The sequence below is a fragment of the Pleurodeles waltl genome, chromosome 1_1 (genome assembly GCF_031143425.1).
Source record: "Pleurodeles waltl isolate 20211129_DDA chromosome 1_1, aPleWal1.hap1.20221129, whole genome shotgun sequence".
Classification (NCBI taxonomy): domain Eukaryota; kingdom Metazoa; phylum Chordata; class Amphibia; order Caudata; family Salamandridae; genus Pleurodeles; species Pleurodeles waltl.
Window position 1 is genome coordinate 288,364,160 of NC_090436.1, and position 23,808 is coordinate 288,387,967.

Here is a 23,808-nt window from a genome sequence, read left to right on the forward strand (position 1 = left end):
TGAACCCCTTTCATGCATACCACTGTTTGAAAGGGGCATTTGATGGGTGGTGCTAGGGGTGTTCCCATGTAACACCCACGGAACCTAAAAAGAATCTGATGTATTCCCAGATTTACAAGTCTGGGAATGCATCAGATTCCTACGTCACCTCAGGGGTAGTGTAAGAATGACAGGGGAGAAATATAGGGCCTGATTACAACTTTGGACGAGGGTGTTAATCCATCCCAAATGTGAAGGATATACCACCTGCCGTATTACGAGTCCATTATATCTTATGGAACTCGCAATACGGTGGGCAGGATATCCATCACATATGGGATGGATTAACGCCGTCCTCCAAAGTTGTAATCAGGCCCATAGTTATTTCTCCAAATTTTTCCTCTTTATAGGTGTGTTGCATTCTTGTAGATACAGTGCATTTCTGCTCTTTCCCACTGGCGCAGGGCGGCGCAGCAAGGCACTTGCTGTGCTGCCCTGTGCCATGGGCCTTGTAAATGAGTCCCTAATTTTCCTAAATTCCGAGACATGTCCTTCACAAATGGTAGTACCCCTGAGAAGGTGCATCCATTTATTTTTATTGATATTGTTTTTGACTCTAGTAATTCATGGTCTTCAAACATCACTGTTATACGTCAAATATTTAGCTGATCAGAGGGCATGGTATTTAATGCTAAATCCAAATTGGGCAGCAAAGCCATTATTCCCCTAATTTAAATTTAAAAGACATAGGCCCTCATTATGACCCTGGCGGTCTTCTGACCTCCAGGGCTAATGTGGCGGTATTACCGCCAACAGCCCGGAGCTACATACCGCCACATTATGAGATTGACTTCTCCACTGATACCGCCATGGCGGTATGAGCCACCGGGCTGGTTGACTTAGTATTGCCCATGGCATTATGAGCCACCCTACCACCATGGTTTTCGTAGCATTAGCAATGCCACGAAAACAATGGCGGGAGGCCCTACTGGTGACAGGAATTACTTCCCTGTAACTGGTAGGTGGCTCCCCCACCAACACTCACCTGACGCCCCCACACCCCCTCCATCCAAACTCGAACATACACACACTAACTCCCACACCCCTGACACACAAACTAACCCCTCACCCCATCCAATACATGCCCTCTCCCCTACCCCTCTGATACATTCACACATAAGCCCACCCCATGTGATACATTCACACACACACCCCACCCCCACACACACACACACACTTGCAGACACGCACACAGCACACAACTGACTCCACCACCACAGCCACACATGCAAAAATCACCCCTCCTTATCCCACCCCCACTACAGTCACAGTGCCTCTCACCCCATATCCCCCTCCCTGCATACACACACAGACACTCACACACACCATGCATACACCCTTTCACTAACACTCACATACACCCATTGAATAACACTGCATACACGCATTCATACACACATTGCCATACACACATTCATACATGCATACATCCAGACGTTCTCACAGATATTCTTACACAGTCAAACTGACATGCAGACATGCACTTACGTCACCATTCTTACACACACTCACACACTCAGACACACACACACAACGCCTCCCACCCCCCTGCCCTGTCGGAAGCCCGACTTACCTTGTCCGGCGTGCAGGTCGTCTGGCAGGAAACAAGAAGGGACACTGCTACCGCCAATAGCCACCCTTCCAGCAGAACACTGCTACTAGTTATTAGTCATAATATGGTTGGTGGCGTTCTACTGGTTGGGCGGTGCTGGTGTTAGCAGCGCCAGCTTACCACTGTCCACCACCATGAGCACTGCCAGATTTCCTAATTGTGGCAGAAGTCAGACAGTGCTTATAATATGGAGGACGAATGGTAGCCACTGTGGCGGTATGTTAGCAGCCATCACCGTGGCAGTAGGTGGTATTTACCGCTAATGTCATAATTAGGCCCATAATGTCATACGGCGCTGGAATTTGGAGTAATACAAATACAAACTGGTTGCACCTTGAAGAGAATCGGTTTTGCCGCAGCCTCCTTTCAATTCTTTTGAGTTGTCCTTTTTTGTGGGGTGAATTGGGACTCTCGTACATTAAGCATTATATTGAACTTGCTCCTTTTTTGCTATGGATTTTAGAGTGGTACAACCTCCATGCTATTTTGAATTTATCTTTCTTAAATGTTATTATTTTTATGTTAAAAGGTTTTTAATACTTCTTCTGAAACAATATAATTAAAAAAAATGTAGACCAGCATTGCGTGCAGATGTGCAGATGCTGTCAGGGCAAGGCGTCTATTCCTAAAATGTGTAGTGTTACATAGAAATGTTATGCTTTTTTAACTGTTGTTCAATAAAATATGTGCTTCTACTTTTATAACTATATTCTTTGTAATTTAATAACTATAACAACATTAATAATAATAATAATAATAATAATAATAATAATAATAATATTAACTTAAGCTAATCAAATATTTATCCAGAATTAAGTTAATAGTGTTGTAGCAGTTTAATACATATATGAAACTAATTTACATTAATATTTTTACTATTTTTTGAAGTTTATTACACTTTTTCCCATACTTTACCATAGGGATGCCTCACCCTGGTGGTGAATTCTGTCTTCATGTCAAAAATTAGTAATTGTAAGTTTACATTAGAAACTTGGGGCCTGATTTAGATGTTAGCGGTAACGATCCCACTGTCGACTTCTCAACTGAAAACCCATTGCTGCAATAGTGCACCAGCTGTATTTATATGTTGGCGATCCCATAGATGACAACCTGCTTTCAGACCGCAGTCTCTGCCAAGAAAGACCACCCGTATCGATGAGGCAATAGCGAAAATTGGCTGACAGCAGAACCCAAGACACCCTACCCACAGTGCAGATTTGGATGGGCCATACCACGAGAAAAAAAGTGGCGGTCCGACCTCCATATTTGAGTTGGCGAATTGGAGGAGAAGGGGTGAAAACTCAACTTTTTTCCACATTCTACGCCCGTCTTCGACTCAACACAATTGGACAACAACTGCCATCACTGCTGCCACTGACCCAGAGAGAAAAACAACCCTCCTGTTGCCCATTTCCAAGGTAGGGATGCCTCATTGCCAGGGTACGTTGGGGTGGCACTGCACAGGAGGTCGGACACTGCAGACATACATGTCACAGTATTTTTTTTGTAATTACTGTGACATGCATATGTTGGGGACACAAGTGAGTTAGGGAAGCACACACAAATGGGTTCCTAAAACTATAAGGAGAGAGAACCAGGGAACAATTCTAACAAACAAGAACACCTCTCCTATCTCATAACTACAAAAAAAAACAAGATAGTAGAATATTCCTATTCTGTTAAGAATGAAATACCTTTATTATATATCAAAAAGACAAGCCTACAAATACATATGGATAACGAAAAGATAAATAATGTGCCTCCAAAGGCAAGTCAATCAATAAACACTACATAGACACGAACACACCACATAAGACAACATTCACCCAACTATATCAAGGACGAACACACATATATTAAAGATCACAATATACAAAAAAAATAAGAAAAATAAACTGGTGACAGAGTACCAAAGTTGGTCATACTGTCAGGTCAAGAATTACGAAAGAGCTTTTGGCGCAAAGAAAAAAAAAAGAGTCTTGGGATCCATTAAGTAGAAGAAAACTAGATATACATCTTGAGGATTTATGTGATACATGATCCGGAGACTGAACAGGAAAATAGAGTGTAATGACAAGGATGTGGCATATAACTTCAAGGATTAAAGTAATATTCCAGGATGTAATAGACAATTTTGGAAATTAGAACGAGATTGGTGGAACAAATATCGAATAAGTCAAACAGTGAACTATATATAACCACCAAGGACAGACAAAAGTACATGCTTTGTGCCTTTTTTTGTGCATTTTTTGAGTAATATATCAAAAAAATGTTTGTGTATATAACCTTTGAAGAAATTATTCACTTGGTTTATTTGTCTTATTTTTTTGTATATACTGGGATATGGCATGTATTATCTGCATGACCATGGTTTTGTGCCTTTCACCATGGCATGATGAATTTTCTCAGCGTTCTCAAACACATAGGTTCGTTTCTCAAGCAAACCTGGGTGCTCTTTCTGGTGACGTTTGACATTGGCTTGGTCTCCCTTTTGATGAATAGCCCCCACATAGAGGATAGTTGTTGAAACACTGAACCTCCCATCGAGCAGTATCTGCCCATACCAATCCCTCCTTCCCTCTGCAAGTTTGTCTGAGAATGCCAGCCAGGTGTCCATAATATAGAGAGTTTAAATCTTGGACAGTGTGGTAGGGAGACAGTGTCAGGTTTACCTATAAGGGAATCTGGCAGTGCCAAAAGAGCTGTTCTGCCTGGTCACTGTGAGGGCTGGTTTTTAGGCTGTTTCTGGGCCTGTTGTATGATCTGGTGTGCAGTTTTTTCCTCTTGATTTGCCCTGAAAATTACAATAAACATTGCCTACAGCAAGCACAAATGTGTGCAGCTGCTTCCAAAACACCTATACAGCATGTCTGTACAAGTTCAAAATTCTACCAGTTTGCAAAAATGGCCCACTTTTTAGCCATATGATTTGCTAATTGGAATCCCTTGTCTTTCAGTGCCTGTGCCCTTCTTCCATTGTAGTTGAACCCTGTAGGAAAATTGTTGAATGAGGGAGAAGTCCTCCTAACCAGGGTTGCTTCTATCTCATAAGACTAAGTGCAAGCCTAAGTTGCACTGGTACTGTAGGGTGGTGCCAGAACATCAACTGAATTACCTTTAGGTAGAGGACTGGTTTGAGGAGAGTACTTCAGTGCCAGATATTCTTTTGTGAATTTATAGCTATTGCCTGGAGTCTTGCAATCCATTGAAGTTCCCTAGAAGGGACACTGCTGGACGGCCATTAGGTCTTTCTTGAGATGTTTTCCTGGGGAAGATCAGCAATATTCTCATCTTACACTGAGGAGGCTGCAGACATAGCAGCATGCAAGAGGTAGGGAGATCTTACAGGATTGCACACCTTCTTCCACTTGTGGATCGTACAGCATCATTGTCAGGTGGCTGGCCCCCAGCAGCTAAATGAAAATGTTAATATTACTACTAATATTGGTATTGCATAATGTGTATATCCATAAAGCAGATGTGTTGTACAGTAGATATATGCAACAGCTGATACGTTAGCATAAATATATGATATAGGATAATATCATACCCAGTTAGTTAAAGGTTAAAATATGCCCATACAAATGAGATATGACTGTCTTATCTGCCACTGATACTTCCTAAATGTGATCTGCTGAATCTGTATCCCCGAAGAAGGTGGTGGACATGTGTTCCAAGATCCAGCAACTTGTGAAAAAGGTAAATAAACAGATGCAAATTTTAATAGTGGGTCCAAGGAGAAATAAGAAGTGAGAAAACTGGTATGAAGGCTGAAAAACATTAAACAGATCTATGTCATTTTAATTCATAGAAATTGGTCAAAATATAAATGTCTGTTATAACTGACAATGGATGAATAAAAGTTAAAAATGGATGTAGATATTAGTACATGTGCTGTGTTAAACAACTTACCTGACCAACAGATGGTAGTGAGCGGAACTGTTAGAAAGATGTCTCCTGATAGGGGCACAGCAAGCCACATGCAGAGATTGATGCACCTTTCTACCCTTTCCAGCACCCACTACCATTTCCCCCCTGTGTGTGAACCTGGACAACCTAGAGGAAATGTGAGTGCTACATCTGCAACCCCATGCATCAGAGAAACCAGAGGAAGTGCTGGGACATTCTTGCACTGTACTAGAGGGTGAGAATTTTGGCTATTCCACCCTGTTTGAGGAAGAGATGAAATTGTGTCTGACGGTTTGGTCATGAGACAGCCGTGCTGCACAAAGACTGAGGCATAGGCTCGGGAGGAAGGTCTAGCCTCCTGGGGCTTGATGAGAGCTTTCACACCACCTTCCTTACTAGCTTTGAGGTGCAACTGTCCCAAACAGTGAAATCAATATGACATTACAATAACTGGTCACTCTTTAGAGCACTTAGGTATTTGGAGACGTGTTGCACCGGGACCATGAAAGACCCTAATGATGGCATGCACTCCGAACTGGACAGCTGCCCGTCACATTGGGCAGGACACTTTAAATTGACTGGCACTTCTAAACTGTGTGCCTAGAGAAGACTCAGGTGGTCATTCTGACCTCGGCGGTAAAAGGCGCCTACCGCCGGTCAGAAATCCTCCATAATCCCGCCGCGGTCGCGGAAACCCGCCACGGTCATTCTGACCCGCAGCAGGCAAACCTCAGAAAATCCGACAGCCACAACAGACCGCCAGACCAGCGGTCGGCGGAAAAGTGGAGGTGACAAAACCTCCACCGTCACGCCAACAGAAATACGCCCATACCATTACGACCCACGAATCCACGCGGCGGTCTTTCAAACGCGGTATTCCATTGGCGGGACACACCGCCGCGGTCAGAATACACACAAACGAACAAAACTCAGCCACATTGGCCGATTTGAATTCCACACACCTGATACACATACACACACCACTCCCACACACACAATACAATATAAAACACACACCCACATCACCCACAAACCCCTACGACCAAAAATTCTGAAAGAAGGCCAGAGCGAGACACCACCATCCACAAACTAGCAGCCACAGCCACTCAACACCATCACCCACACAATATCCACACACAAAACAACACACACCACCACACTCAACACACTTAACTACACATACTCCACCCCACACATCATACACACCACCCCATGGCACCCCAAAGACACCCCCGCTTCTCAGACGAAGAACTCAGGGTCATGGTGGAGGAAATCGTTCGGGTAGAGCCCCAGCTGTTCGGCACACAGATCCAATACACCAGCATTGCCCGGAGGACGGAGCTATGGCAGAGGATTGTCGACAGGGTCAACGCTGTGGGACAGCACCCCAGAAATCGGGAAGACATCAGGAAGCGATGGAACGACCTACGGGGGAAGGTGCGTTCCATGGTATCCAGGCACAACATCGCCGTGCAGAAGACTGGCGGAGGACCCCCACCTCAACCCCCACAATTTACAACATGGGAGGAGGAAGTCTTGAACATCCTGCATCCTGACGGCCTCGCAGGAGTCGGCGGAGGAATGGATACTGGTAAGTTGAAGCTTCACTACTGCTTCCCCCCCACCTGCATGCCAAATCATACCCCAACCCTCACCCCCATCCTCGAACCCCACCCTCACCCCCACCCCCATCCTCACCCCCACCCTCACCCCCACCACCATCCTCACCCCCACCACCATCCTCACCCCCACCCCCAGCACACCTATTCCCTGCCAATGTCTCACCATCACAACCCACACATCCAAAAACCTAGGCCTGCATGCGTCCACTAAGCATGGACACCCATCACCAAAGCATGCCCAATGCATATACACATCCCCCCCACAAGCCACCCTCACCAAAGTCCCCACACACGAATGCCAGCACTTGGGGACACGGGAACCCACAGATACACCCATATGCCACACATTGAAACTATAACCATACCTCTATACCCCTGCAGGACCCGACCGTCAACACACCGCCGCGGAGGGCCCAGAATTCTCCACACCCCCCACCCAAGAGGCCGTCTCGATGACAGCAGCTCTGTCGACCTGGACACCGATGACCAGCCCGGACCATCGGGGACCTCTGGACAGTCGGTTCCCCTCACACAGGCCCAGGCCACTACAGACCCAAACCCCTCTGGGAACACCAGCACAGCTCCCACCCAGCGGGCCCATGCCTCTGTCTCCAGGGCGCGTCAATCTGCGGTGTGTCTACCACTACAGGGCACCCAGGATAACCCACCACCCCAACAACAACAGGGACCTGGGGGCAGTGGTAGTGGGCACACCGGCCAGGGGGCAGAGGCCCAGGGAAACAGGGCAACTCGGAGGGCAGCTGTGCGACAGGGGGGGGACGGGCCCAGGGAACCCACTCTCCACGAGGCCCTCACCACCATCATGGGAGCATACAACCGCTCCCAGGAGACGATGGCGACGGTACTGGCCCGGTTCCAGGAGATCCAGGTACTGCAGGCGGAACACTATCGGGGGTACAGGGAGGACATCAGAGCCCTCACCTCCACCCTGGTTACCATGGTAGGGCTGCTGCAGGACCTCATCAACACCAGGACGGACACTCAACAACACCAAAGGGCCCCTGCCACTAGCCTGGACCAAGAACAGCCAACCACCTCCGCTGGCGCTAGTGGACAGGAGGCCCCCGCACAGCAGCAGCCCACCAGACCCCCACCTCCTGCAGGAGAAGAACCACCCCGCAAGAGGGCCCTGAGATCTCGCAAGAAGACAGAGTAGGATGTCAAGACCCCCGCCAGCAAAGGATACCACCTGATGTCATCCCACTGTCCCACATTGTCACCCTGTCCATCCTTGAACTGCCCATGCTCCATCTCTCCACAGGCCTCTGGACAATGCACCTGTGTGACTGTTACTCTGGACTCTGCCATGGACATTCCTTCACCATAGCCCCCACCCACTTGAAACCACCCATCCCATTTTGAGCACTTAAATAAACACCTATTTTGCACAAAACTATCTGGAGTCTGGCTGTGATTTCAAAATATTGTAATTGACATGACAGTGCAAATATGTCCTTGTACATAGTGAAGTCAACAAACAGCTGCCACAAAGCTGTAGTCCATGGGGAAACGAAGCACAGGACTCGTAGTGGGGACCCCAGATCTGAAATAGGGAGGGAAAAGCCACAACTCAGTCATCATACACTGGGGCAAATAGACAGGCAGCAGAGATGCAGGAGAGTAGTTCAGATTTACTAAATTATCTTTGAATTGTTACCTGTGTCCTATTGGAAGTACTGTTCAATGATTCTGTCCCTGTTGTCTGTTTCAGCCCCGTCGTCTTCCTCCTCGTCACTCTCCACAGGTTCCACCGCTGCCACAACACCACCGTCTCGACCATCCTCCTGCAGGAAAGGCACCTGGCGGCGCAAAGCCAGGTTGTGAAGCATGCAGCAGGCCACGATGATGTGACACACCTTCTTAGGTGAGTACATTAGGGATCCACCTGTCATATGCAGGCACCTAAACCTGGCCTTTAGGAGGCCAAAGGTGCGTTCGATCACCCTCCTAGTACGCCCATGGGCCTCATTGTACCGTTCCTCTGCCCTGGTCCGGGGATTCCTTACTGGGGTCAGTAGCCACGACAGGTTGGGGTACCCAGAGTCCCCCAATAGCCATACACGGTGTCTCTCTAGCTGTTCCATCCCGTAAGGGATGCTGCTATTCCTCAGGATGTAGGCGTCATGCACTGACCCTGGGAATTTGGCATTTACATGCGAGATGTACTGGTCAGCCAAACACACCACCTGGATGTTCATGGAATGGTAACTTTTTCTGTTCCTGTACACCTGCTCCCTGTCTCTTGGGGGAACCAAAGCCACATGGGTCCCATCAATGGCACCAATGACGTTGGGAATATGTCCAAGGGCATAGAAATCACCCTTCACTGCAGCCAATTCGCCCACCTCAGGGAAAATGATGTAGCTCCTCACGTATTTCATCAGGGCAGACAACACTCTGGATAACACCTTCGAAAACATGGGCTGAGACATCCCAGAAGCAATTCCCACTGTTGTCTGAAATGACCCACTTGCCAAGAAATGTACTGACAGGACCTGCACCAGAGGGGGAATCCCTGTGGGTTGGCGGATGGGGGACATCAGGTCGGGCTCCAGCTGGGCACACAGTTCATGTATAGTGGCACGGTTAAGACGGTAGGTCAGGATAATGTGGCGTTCTTCCATTGTCGACAGGTCCACCAGCGGTCGGTACACGGGAGGATTCATCCGTCTCCTCGCCAAACCCAGCGGACGGTGCCTAGGAAGGACAACATGGAGCACACAGTCAAGCAACCCACAGGTACGTACTCACAGCTAGCACAGTAAACGATTCTCTATGCAGTGAATGGCGTGTCTGAGTGGCTATGCAAGGCCTAGGCCTGTGTGACGCAGTTGAAATTGAGCCATGTGGACCCTCGAAATGGCGGCTGCCTGACCTGTGAAGTGTGACAATGGGATGTGAGGTCAATGCGCTGGCGTGGCACACCGCGGCGGGCGGCGGGCGAAGACCGCGGCGGGCGGCGGGCGGCGGGCGAAGACCGCGGCGCGAAGCCGCATTGGTTAACATTGAAGCCTATGGGTTTCAGGAGCCAATGGCGAAGGGCGCCGGCGGTGGCGGTACGCACCGCCGCGGTACGCACCGCCGCGGACGTGACCGCCATTTTCTATCTACTTATCCACTTGTGACTTGAACTTTCACAGGAGAGGACCTATACTGCAAGTGTTGCTGTGACCTCGGTCTGGAAGGGACAATGGCTGCTGCGCCTGGGGAAAGGGCCCCTGCCTTCACTGGAGAGGAGTTGGAGAAACTTGTGGATGGGGTCCTCCCCCAGTATGCGCTACTCTACGGTCCTCCAGACCAACAAGTGAGTTTAATTCAATATGGATTTGGGGCCACTGGCTGGCTTGGGGGCCTGGCGGGGGGCCTGGCGGGGATGGGGGGCATGTTGGGGCTGGCGGGGGGCCTGGCGGGGATGGGGGGCATGTTGGGGCTGGTGGGGGGCCTGGCGGGGGGCCTGGCGGGGATGGGGGCATGTTGGGGCTGGCGGGGGGCCTGGCGGGGGCCTGGCGGGGATGGGGGGCATGTTGGGGCTGGCGGGGGGCCTGGCGGGGATGGGGGGCGTTGGCCCACTGGCAACGAAAATGCAGACAAACTTGAACGTGGTATTTCTCCCTCCCTGTACGTGTCACATAGGTCCGCGCCCATGAGAAGATCGGGATTTGGCGTGCCATCGCCAAGGAAGTCCGGACCCTGGGGGTCCACCATCGACAGGGCACCCACTGGCGCAAGAGGTGGGAGGACATCCGCCGCGGGACCAAGAAGACCGCTGAGTCTCTGCTGGGGATGGCCTCCCAACGTAGGCGGGGTGCCTGCCGTCAACTGACCCCCCTGATGTTCCGGATCCTGGCGGTGGCCTACGCTGATTTGGATGGGCGCGTGAGGGCAGCACAGCAGACACAAGGGGGTGAGTCCAAGCATTATCTACTCTGTTGTCGCGCAGTGGAGGTGTCTGGGTGGGGGAGGAGGGCTGTGGGTCCCCCTAGGCCAGGGCGATATCTGTAGGCTGGGCACCCCCGTAAGCCCCTGTGTCCCCAGCCAACACCCTCAGTAGTGTGTCAGTACAGCCATCCCTGGTCCGTGTCATCCATGGGTGCAGTTGTCAACTCTAGGCGTGTAGGGCATGTTCCACGGAATGCGTAGCGGACCCCAAGTGCGCAACTTAGTGCAGGGGGCATCTGTGTCTGTCATGTCCGCTAACTGTACCGGAGATCCATGTACTCAATATCCCTTTATTTCTCTCTCCCCCCCCCCCTTTTTGTTTGTCTTTCTGTGCTTGTGTGCATCAGCATCATCAGGCGGAGGAGAAGTGGCATCGGGGCAGGAGGGAGCTGCATCTCCCATGGCCCAGGAGGGCCATGCCACAGAGTCTGACTGGACCAGTGAGACGGAGGGCGAGGGGAGCTCCACAACGGGGACGACTGGACCCTGCAGCAACATGGACACGTCCTCGGAAGGGAGCTCCCTTGCGGGGGTGGCACCATCCGTGCCCCCCGCCATTACAGGTACAGCCGCCACCCAGCGCACCATCACCGCCCTCCCAGCAGCCCCTCAGCGTTCGCCCCGTGCCCGCTCTGCCAGGAAGCCGGGCATCTCCTTCGCCCCAGGCACCTCAGGCCCTGCCCCTGTTACCCCCGCTGCCCTCAGTGAGGAGGTCATTGACCTCCTCCGAACTCTCATTGTTGGGCAGACTACCCTTTTGAATGCCATCCAGGGGGTGGAGAGGGAGGTTCATCGCAGCAATGCGTACCTGGAGGGCATTCATTCGGGTCAGGCTTCCCATCAGCGATCGTTTCAGGCTCTGGCCTCAGCACTGACGGCAGCCATTGTCCCTGTCTCCTGCCTCCCTCTACTAACTCCCTCCTCCCAGTCTCCTGTTCCTCTGCCTGTCCCACCCACACCATCAGACCAGCCTGCACACACCTCAACACCCAAGAGAAGCTCATCCAAACATAAGCACCACAGATCACGCAGACATTCACACACGCAACATTCCGATGCAGACATGCCAACAGTCACTACCACCTCTGTGACCCCCACCTCTTCGTCTCCCTCCTCCCTCCCTGTGACGTCTACACTCACACCTCCATTCACCTCACCATCAGCCAGTGTTTCCATCACCAGCACACCCTCCAGTCCAGTCCGCACACGTGCAGTCACCACCCCCACTGCCATTTACACGTCCCCTGTGTCCTCTCCCACTGTGTCTGTCACCCCCTCTTCCACACCACACAAACGCAGCCACCCACCCACCCAACAGCCATCCACCTCACGACAGCCTATCCCTCCTGCACCTGCACCCAAAGACAGCAAACGTGACTCACCTTCAACCACATCCTCTCCCTCCACTCCCATTCCCACTGTACCTACCACTCTCCATTGTCCCAAGAAACTCTTCCTCGCCACTGCTAACTTCTTTCCTGACCCTGAGCCCCCCCCTCCTTCTCGTCGGGGTAAGAAGAGCACCTCAGCCACCACCAGCCCTGCAGCCCCCTTGACAAGGGTGCAGGGGTATTGGAGCCCACCAGCCCGCATGTCTGGATCTTCGCCCAGCAGCAAGGGGACAGCCAGCCCACCCCCTGGGAAGAGGAGCAGAAGGCGGAAGGGGCGCCGCAGGAGCCCGGCTTCTACATCCCCCCCGGACACCACCCAGACACAGTCACCAGCCACAGCTCCAAAGGGAGGAAAGGGCCACAGACTCCCGACTAAGGAGGGCAAGGGCAGCAAGTCGGAGAGGTCAGGCTGCAGGCCTGCTGCCCAGGAGGAGCCCACCACCCCCATAGCCGCTGGCCAGGAAGGACCCAGCCCAGCTGGCCAGGAGGGCCCCACCACCCACAGCCCAGGTGGGCATTGAAGGAGCACCATCCCCGCTGCCCAGGAGGGCACCACCAGGCAATGAGCAGTTGGCCATAGACCGGCCGCCGTCTCAAGAACCGCTGAACTGGGCCCCGCCGTCTCCAGCACCGCTGAACTGGGCCCCGCCGTCTCAAGAACCGCTGAACTGGGCCCCGCCGTCTCAAGAACCGCTGAACTGGGCCCCGCCGTCTCAAGAACCGCTGAACTGGGCCCCGCCGTCTCAAGAACCGCTGAACTGGGCCCCGCCGTCTCAAGAACCGCTAAACTGGGCCCCGCCGTCTCAAGCACCGCTGAACTGGGCCCCGCCGTCTCAAGAACCGCTGAACTGGGCCCCGCCGTCTCAAGAACCGCTGAACTGGGCCCCGCCGTCTCAAGAACCGCTGAACTGGGCCCCGCCGTCTCAAGAACCGCTGAACTGGGCCCCGCCGTCTCAAGCACCGCTGAACTGGGCCCCGCCGTCTCAAGAACCGCTGAACTGGGCCCCGCCGTCTCATGAACCGCTGAACTGGGCCCCGCCGTCTCAAGAACCGCTGAACTGGGCCCCGCCGTCTCAAGAACCGCTGAACTGGGCCCCGCCGTCTCAAGCACCGCTGAACTGGGCCCCGCCGTCTCAAGAACCGCTGAACTGGGCCCCGCCGTCTCAAGCACCGCTGAACTGGGCCCCGCCGTCTCATGAACCGCTGAACTGGGCCCCGCCGTCTCAAGAACCGCTGAACTGGGCCCCGCTGTCTCAAGCACCGCTGAACTGGGCCCCGCCGTCTCAAGAACCGCTGAACTGGGCCCAGCCGTCTCAAGCACCGCTGAACTGGGCCCCGCCGTCTCAAGCACCGCTGAACTGGGCCCCGCCGTCTCAAGCACCGCTGAACTGGGCCCCGCCGTCTCAAGAACCGCTGAACTGGGCCCCGCCGTCTCATGAACCGCTGAACTGGGCCCCGCCGTCTCAAGAACCGCTGAACTGGGCCCCGCCGTCTCAAGCACCGCTGAACTGGGCCCCGCCGTCTCAAGAACCGCTGAACTGGGCCCCGCCGTCTCATGAACCGCTGAACTGGGCCCCGCCGTCTCAAGCACCGCTGAACTGGGCCCGCCGTCTCAAGAACCGCTGAACTGGGCCCCGCCGTCTCAAGCACCGCTGAACTGGGCCCGCCGTCTCAAGCACCGCTGAACTGGGCCCCGCCGTCTCAAGAACCGCTGAACTGGGCCCCGCCGTCTCAAGCACCGCTGAACTGGGCCCCGCCGTCTCATGAACCGCTGAACTGGGCCCCGCCGTCTCAAGCACCGCTGAACTGGGCCCCGCCGTCTCATGAACCGCTGAACTGGGCCCCGCCGTCTCAAGAACCGCTGAACTGGGCCCCGCCGTCTCAAGCACCGCTGAACTGGGCCCCGCCGTCTCAAGAACCGCTGAACTGGGCCCCGCCGTCTCAAGCACCGCTGAACTGGGCCCCGCCGTCTCAAGCACCGCTGAACTGGGCCCCACCGTCTCAAGCACCGCTGAACTGGGCCCCGCCGTCTCAAGAACCGCTGAACTGGGCCCCGCCGTCTCATGAACCGCTGAACTGGGCCCCGCCGTCTCAAGAACCGCTGAACTGGGCCCTTCAAGGCAAGACCCGCTGAACTGGGCCCTTCAAGGCAAGAAGCGCTGAACTGGGCCCTTCAAGGCAAGAAGCGCTGAACTGGGCCCTTCAAGGCAAGAACCGCTGAACTGGGCCCTTCCAGGCAAGAACCGCTGGCCCTTTGGCAGATGTGGCAGTGCAGGATCTGTCTCGGGCAGGGCTGCAGGATGTCCTCTGGCCAACATGCCTCCTCCAGTGGCAGTGGAGTCTGTTATGGACTGTTTGGACTGTGGCTTTGCTCTCCCCAGGATGGCCCAGTGGGCAGGCCACCCACTGTATGGACTGTATGGACTGTGGCTTTGCTCTCCCCAGGATGGCCCAGTGGGCAGGCCACCCACTGTATGGACTGTATGGACTGTGGCTTTGCTCTCCCCAGGATGGCCCAGTGGGCAGGCCACCCACTGTATGGACTGTATGGACTGTGGCTTTGCACTCCCCAGGATGGCCCAGTGGGCAGGCCACCCACTGTATGGACTGTATGGACTGTGGCTTTGCTCTCCCCAGGATGGCCCAGTGGGCAGGCCACCCACTGTATGGACTGTATGGACTGTGGCTTTGCACTCCCCAGGATGGCCCAGTGGGCAGGCCACCCACTGTATGGACTGTATGGACTGTGGCTTTGCTCTCCCCAGGATGAGCCAGTGGTCATGGAGTCCCCTCGTGGATCTGGCGTCGTGTACTCAAGTGGCTGAGGTGCCCCCCCTTCCCTTCCCCCTGAGGTGCCTGTCCTATTTTCTTTCTGATGCCCCTGCAGTGTTCTCTCCGTGGAGTTCTTGTCGTGGGACTGGGCCTTGCCCCTTTGCACAGGACCCTTGTGGTCCACGGACAGTGGTTGGACTACATTTAGTAGCTGTATATATTTTGTACATAGTTTATTTATTTATTGGGATTACTGGTGTCCATATTTCAATATATCTGCCCGTTTATGATCTCTTCTTTTGGTCTTTGCATTATTTCGGAGGGGGGGGTTTGTGGGTTGTGACAGTGATCTGTGGGAATGCATTGATGTGTGTGTTGTAGTGGGTGTGGGTGGGTGGGTGTGTGCCGGTAATCTTTTCCCTCCCCTGTGTCGTAGGTGCAGTACTCACCGATGTCTTCCGCGCCGCCGGGCGTGCTCCTGGTACAGGAGCAGGTATAGGAGTGCGGGGATGACCTGCAACTCGGGTTCCATACTGCCGGAATCTCGCGTGGAGTGCGTAGAGGTGAGCGTTTTCCCGTTCGTAGTCTGTTTCCGCCGTGTTTTTATCGGCGGTGCTCCCGCCCCGGAAAAGGTGGCGGATTGGTGGGTCGTGATAGGGTGGGCGGTACATTGTCTGCCGCCTGGCTGTTGGCGGGGACCGCCGCGCTGTTTGTTTGTTCCGCCGTGGCGGGCGGAGTGTTAATGCGGCGGGCTGTGTTGGCGGTTCCCGCCAGGGTCAGAATTGCATATTTTGGACCGCCGGCCTGTTGGCGGCTTGGCCGCCGCATTATCACCGACCGCCAGGGTCAGAATGAGGGCCTCAGTCTTGAAATTGGACCAGATCCTGGAGGCCATCAATATATCCTGAGAACTCCTAGAAACAGAATTGACAAGATTGACATAGACCTGAGTGTTCCATGTGGCGATCATTGGAGATTGCAGATACATTTAAACACTCTGAAATGTTACAGGGAAATACACCCTGAAGTGATCACCCTGCAAGACAAGATGGTAGAAGAGAGTGGGGCAACTAGACAGATGAGCGGAGGATGCAGAAGGACGTAGTTGGAGACATATAAGAAAAGTTGGCTTGTCTGAAAAAATGGAAGGCACAAACATACTTGCCTTCCTGGAAGCATAGTTGGGGAAGTATGTCTCTCCTGAGGGTCTATTTAAGTTTTTTGCACTGGATTCTGGATCCTGGACCCCTGCCATTTGGGATTCACCTAGACCAGTGGTGGTACGTCTGCTTATTTCCACAATTTGGCCAATTCCACATTGATAATACTTCAATAGAAGTCTTCTAGGATTAGACACTTGCAGTGCAGAGGCCAAGGGCATCCTTTCTGGCAGTAAAAAGGAGAAGCGAGAGTTAGGCATCTGGCACATGCTTTTGTTCTCAGCTCAGCTCAAAGTCCTCATAGATGATTGCTTTTTGTTCTTCAAGAATCCAATGGACTCCTGGTTCTGGTTTGAAAAACACAAACAAAATAGGACCTCATGTTGAGACCTGGAGTGTTTCTCTGATGCCCTAGTGACCACATAGACAATGTTGAGAAATGCAGTAGCAAAACAATGGTTAAGGAAACAGGTACAACAGAATCATGCTGTGGCACTTCAGACCATCAACAGCTTTGGTGCCTGCATACACTGGCTACAAGTGAGAACAATACGGACTCCACTTCTGAAAGCTCAGACTCTGAGACACAGTGAGAAGTTGTAGGAGGGTGCCATTTAATTACTCTGAGTACAGCAGATGACTTATGAGAAGTTGTTTGAACTGATGCTATTGCACAGGTCTTATACAAAAGGTGATTGGCAGCTCTCCAGTACTGTGGGGTATGTTGCTAGATGCTCCTGGATTTAAATGCTTGGTGATTTATTTTTAAGGTGAGGGCATGTTGTGGAGTGATGGAGTGCAGGTCTTCTTACCTAACTACCCCTCAAACTTCCTCTGCTGTAAGAGCCATGGCAAGTTGGAGCGAGTATATGCTTCAAGAGTTGTTGTTCGGACTGACTGCTGTTGCCAATCTGCCATGGGGAAGGGGAGTTCGGGATAGTTCTGTGCATGCGCAATACAGCTGTTCAAAGGTTGTATTCTAATAATTGACACTGTTATATATCTTGTTTGAGAATGAGGCTGAATTTATTGGATGAGCTGTGGCCCTTGGAAGACCTGAATTAAAGTAGATGGTGGGCAGTTGGTGTCTAACTATCATAATTAATCTAAGGTTGACTAGATATATGTTCCTCTTGTGGAATGTGAGGGGCATGGTAGCACTTAGCAACAGAGAAAAATTCTTGGCATTCTTGAAAAGGAAGGGACCTGGTCTTCCTTTAAGAGATACACCTCACTGATGATGAGGTATCCACATTAAGGAGGAAATGGAGGGGAAAGCACTTTGTGACAAGGTTTGCTTCCTTCTTTAGGAGAAGTTTATTATGGATCAGGCCTGAGGTGCCATTTGAATCTACTCAGGTCAGGTATGTTTTGATGCAAGGGAAATTCAATGAAATACAAAAAATGCTATTTTGTATATATGCCCCAAATGTGGGACAGGTGCAATTTATTAAATCTTGACACCCTTACTTTTTCAAGATACACAAGCTCCAATGGTTTGGGTAGGCAATATTAATTATGTGACAGATTCTCAGGTGGATGGGTCCATGCCCCCACTGGCAGAGTGCCCAAGTGCACAACTGATGCAGGACATTTGAGAATGGTTGAGAAACTGGGGAATGGTTTATGTGTGGAGGCACAGCAATGGGAACAGATACACATGTCTGATTGGATAAATACGTGTGCTCCCTTGGGTAGGTAGAATACTTTGGCTATATGCTTTCTGACCATAACTTAGTACTGATGAGCTTAACATGTGGTAGATGCCCATGCCCCCATTCCGAACTGGAGACCTCAAACATACTACTTACACAAGCCCATATTTAGTGATCCTTTCGCTGATGGCATCCAGGAATACTTTAAACTCACCATCATACTGCTGAACATACAAATATAGAATCTGACGCCTTTACGGCAGTAGTATGAGGCAGTAAGGATTTTAATGATGGAGGAAGAGTTGACACAATTAGAATAAAAAATCCTGTTATTAGAAAATTGGCTTTCAGACTCCCCCTTGAGCAGATCTGAATTACTGGACAATAGTGCTTATCCAGAGGTAAGTCACAGGGTTCAGATGGGTTGCATACTGAATTCTATCAGACTTATGCATCTCTTTTGGTCCTGTGATTTGGCAGAAATGTATGCTACTGCTTTAAAGAGAGGGTCTTTGCCAGCCTCCATGAGGGAGGCCTTCTTAGTCGCTGTATTTAAACATCCAGGAGATCTGGCTGATGGGGTGGTGTCTGAACTACACACAAATTGGGAGGAAACGTGTACCTTCTCAATGTCAATTAAGTCACAAAGGATGCTGTGGAGATATCAAACATTAAATAGGAGGCCAAAGTATTTCACTACTTTAGACTGAACTTTTATTATTGTAGTAAGAATATTAGGAAGAGGAGCTTGGGCAGTGTCTAAAGGGCATTAAAAAATATTGTGACATTCTGGCATACCTTAAAACTCATGTTATGGCTAGAACTGCCTTATTTGAGATAGTTATACTACTTCTTGCATTATACTTTTCACAAACCTCCCTGTTTGGGTCCTGATTATTTTAAAACCCTGAATACAATGCCACTGGAATTGATATGTGATGGGAGACAATAACAGGTCTTTCTGCAAACATTGCAATGCCCCACCAGAGAAGGTGAACTTGGTGTGTCTAAACTTGAAATGTATCATCCGACTGCACAGTTGTTGTGACTAGCTCAATGGTTAGCGGGATTGCCCTTTGCTAAAATAGGATAATTTGGAAAAACACAAGCATTGGGAGCGCTGGTGGCATTGTTATTGAGGGTAAAATTGAAACTGACCGGAAAATCTAGGCTGTTAACAGTGTCATGGCAAGCTAGTCATGGGCCATTAAGCAAGCTAAGCATAGACCACTGTATGCACCGTCCCTACCCCAGATTTGGAGACCCCTAGCAGGAGCTAGGTACGTTACAGCATAGCGTTTGCGTCACTGGACAGACGGAGGTATGGTTCTTAGAATATGGGGTGTTGCGACATGCATTGTTGCAGCTTCTGGTGAACATCACTCTCTCTGGAAGTGTAAACACACAAACTTACAAACCAGATGGGAAGGTATATTAAAGATACAATTCATTTCAAGGCACTTTTGCATGTGCACACTATTTCCTGAAATACCTGATTCAAGTAAACACAATTTAGCTATGTCCACCAGGCATGTCTTCCGCTGCACAGAATAAATGTCAAGTTGCACACTGATAATATATGATGCCCCAGATGTGATCTCATGAATGCAGACTTTGCTCATATGGTGTGGAGCATTCCTGCTAAACTGGGTTCTGGTTGGGGGTATAAGTAAGGTGGAGAGGACCTTGAACAGGAGAGATTTGTATAGCATAGAGATACGCCTGCTGGTTTGTATACTAAACAGAAGCAGAAAAAAAACAGATAATTCATTTTTGGACCTAGCTTTGGGAGTTGCCAGGTGAGATATCACAATGCACTGGCACTCCTTGGATGGCCCTCTGCATAGCGGATGAAAAAAGGAGATTAAAAAATGGTCTATTGCAGAAGGAGCCACTATAAGAATAGAAGAATGTAGAGGTCAGAGACTGAAGCTTTTAGAAGATCTCTTGGGTGGATGGCTTTTATGGATTCTGATCTCCAACAAGGGTGCTATTGGTCTCGGAAATGATCGGGGCAGGATAGTCATCAAGATGGTTAGATACCCAGCAATACAGAGGTATTATGCAGTAAGAGCAATATTGTAATAAGCAATTGGATCGATGAAGAAGGAATACATATATTTTAGACATATGACCTGAACGTGCACAAAGGTGGGCTACACTGTTCATGTTTTACATTTGTTTTCTCTTTCTTAGATACATTTATGCATAAATGATAATCCTATGCAATCATGAATGAGTATAATTCAGAAACATATTAAAGGTACCTGCAGACACTTAGGCCCTCTTTATGAGCCTGGCGATCTCTAGACCACCACGGTCACAGTCGTGGTAGAACCACCACCAAAGTGGCAGTCCGACTGCAAGATTCCGACCGTGGCATTACTGCCACGGTTGGACTGCTGCCACCTCCACTTTTCAGCTGCCCAATGGCCTGGCAGTGCCGGCGGTCTCAATCCACCAGCTGGCGGAGACAGGGTGTGGGGGCTCCAGGGGAGGGGCTCCCGCACTGCTCATGCACTTGGCATGGGCAGTGCGGTGGCCCCCCTAGCCAGCCCCATCCCGCAAATCACTGTCTACTTTGCACAATAGTGATTTGCGTGACGGGTGCTGGTGCACTCAATGCACAACAGCCTTGCTGCCAACTCTATTATGAGCCAGAGTCAATGTTGTTGTGCATTTCGTGCAGGGGGAAACTCATAATAGGTCTGCGATTAGCTCTAGTGGTGTCCTGATCGCAGGAGTTTGACGGGCAGCCTTTTCTCCCGCCAAACTCGTAATTAGGGCTTTAATGTATTGCTACATGTCAAATTAAAGACTATTATGATATGTATTAGAGATGAAATAAAAAAACATATATTTTTTTTAAAGGGCTGTTGTATCACTGAATCTGGGGAGAGACATATATTGTTACACAACAAGTTTAAGTGTAGAGCAAAAAGTTATTGAAATTCAGTATAAAACCATCCACATAAACATCTCCTGGATAACAGCTATTGTTATAAAGTTGTTGTTTGCTACGTACATTGGCATGACATGATATAGTGCTAGTTAATGTGGCAAAAACATACAGCTTACTTGTGTACAAGGAGGACACAGTTGGAAAGAGTGGATGACAAGAGGAATATGAATATACATATTAAATAAGCTGCACAATGTTTGCAATTTGGTATTTGCAACAAATTCTGAATCTGAAATTGTGAATCATATTTCCATATGTATTATTTAATAATGTGTCCTAGAATTAGTGTTTCCAAAAGAGTTGCATTTTTATGAACATTTCTAATCATTATTTCCAAACCAGATTGAGTTGCAATTTGCAAATGTTGTCCTGCCAGCAAGTTATGACATCACAATAAATCTATAGACCACCACATGCTCTGAGGAGTCCAGGTGAGAGCATTGTATAAATCCAAATACATCATGGACAACTAGGACCCATCAAGGGGGTAAGGAGCTAGAAAATGCAAGCAAACCTTTTCAGAAAATAAACTGGAAATGTTGGTTGAAGAATGCATGCAGCATAATGATAAATTATTTAGAAAAGAAACCTGAGTGTCCCAGAGCCCAATAAATGAAAGATTTGGCTCAAAATACAGGAACTATTAAATGCTGTTGGGGTCTCTACAAGTACAGGGTGGATAGCAGAGGCCCCCTGACTTTTTTCCCCCATTTTTCACTCTTTGCTGGTGTTTTCCTGGGCCAGTGCTCTGTGTAAAGTCAGTATGAAAAATAGGCTAATTATAATTGGCTATGTCAACCTACCTATAAGTCCCTAGCATATGGTATGGCATGTAGGTTTAGGGACCCAGCATAGGTAGTGCACCCATAGGTGCACTGCTGAGGTGCCAGTGTAATTTTAAAGGCAGGCCTGCCTTGCTGGCTGCTTTTAAATTAAAGTTACATGCAAATTTGACTTTGGAATTAAAAGTGCTTCCTAAGTCTTAAAGTACCTTATTTTTACATATGTCACACCTAACATGCGCTGTATGTGCCACTAGGGCTGGGTGCCATATAACTGTAAGCAGGGACCTTATAAAAATAGTTTTACAAGCCCTGCTGCCGTAAAACAGCCATATGTGTTTTTCCCTCATTGTAGTGAATGGCCTCCGTAGGCTAGAATGGGTAGACTTTATTTTAATTTATAAAGTCCCCTTAAGTTTCAGATACCTCAAGTTTGGTATCAAATTAATTGTTATAATAAATCCCACAACTTACAGTTGTTGAATTTAATATAACTTGTCCAGGTAAAGACTTTTAAACTTTACCTAAAAAGTTGCCAGCTTCAGACCTGTAATGCTCTTCTCTGATTGGCCAGCCTCTGGCAGCCTGGCAAGGCTGCTTGATGAAGTGTGAAGTAGCATGGGCTGAACAACACAAAGGAATGTGCCTGTGGGACGAGATCTTCCCTCAGCAGATGGAGAAGTGGAAATGGAGGAGGGCTGCAAAAATGGTTTTCAAAGGCCGGGAAGAACATTTGGAGCGACCCAGGTCCTCTCTCACATCCTGCAAACCCAGACCATTAGGTGCCCCCTTGATTAGATTAATAGAGGGCAGGAGAGGGGTGTGTTTATATTTTTAGCCACACCTGACGGTGGGCTCCTCCAGATGTAACCTAGAAGTGTTCATCACAGGGGGAAGGACCCTGCACTTGATTGGAGAACCAGGACCCCTCTGTTTTTCACCCAGGAGGAAGGATAAAACTGGCAGACCTGCAACCACTCCTCAGATCCCTACCAGATTCCAACAAGAAAGAAAAACAGGAGAAGAAGGACTGTCGTGTTGGACCCCTGACCTGCCCCTGACACTGCACTCTGGAGGACTGCACCAGCTGCACACTTGGGCTTCACCACAAGAAGGACTTTGCCTGGCTTCAACTGGTTCAAGTAGGGGCTCCCTGTTTGCTACAGGTGAAAAATTGCTAACCAGAGTCCCCTGCACCAACTCCTGAAGAAACTGACTAGCTGACCACTGTCCAGTGGCCTTTTTGAAGTTTGCGCCAGGTGAATTATGGGAGTTGTAGTCTGCACCCTCAAGGAGCATCTCAGAGCTTCTGAAACCTTGTGGTGAGCTGTGGACACCAAAAGAAGCTTAAAAGAACATCTGGAAGAAGAACCAGAAGTTTGGGGAAGTTTGGAGAGCTTTATGAAAAAAGCTTCATAAAGGGACTAACCTATCGTGGCAACTCTACTCAGCTTGCCTCAACCGCGACCCGGCCTGACGTGCATGTTCATCCCAGTGAAGAAAATCTCAGAAAAAGTAACTAAGTCTGAACGTAGAAAGTTGACCGGGACCTCCCCGGCAGTATATCTGAAGAGGGCTCCAGGGTTGTCGGATCAAGATCCAGGTTTGCCCCGGTCGAAGGATTTTCATCTTGAAAAAACAACTAAGTCTGAAGGTAAAAATCTCCACAGAGGGCTCCCGGGACGCGTATCCGAGGAAGAGTTCCAGGAGGTCGGATTGGACTGGCTACTTGGTCCCACTGAAGAAAATCTTCAAGAAAACGACTAAGTATGAGGGTAAGCTTTTGATCGGGGCCTCCCGCAAGCTGTAGCCGAGCAGGGCTCCATCACAGTCGGCCTCAGACTTTGACTATGCTCTGGTCGAGGAGCGACTAGATGACTAGATTGGCGCTATTCATTTCTAAGCCCTAAAAAGCATTAATTCTTTAAAAATTCATATCTCCGG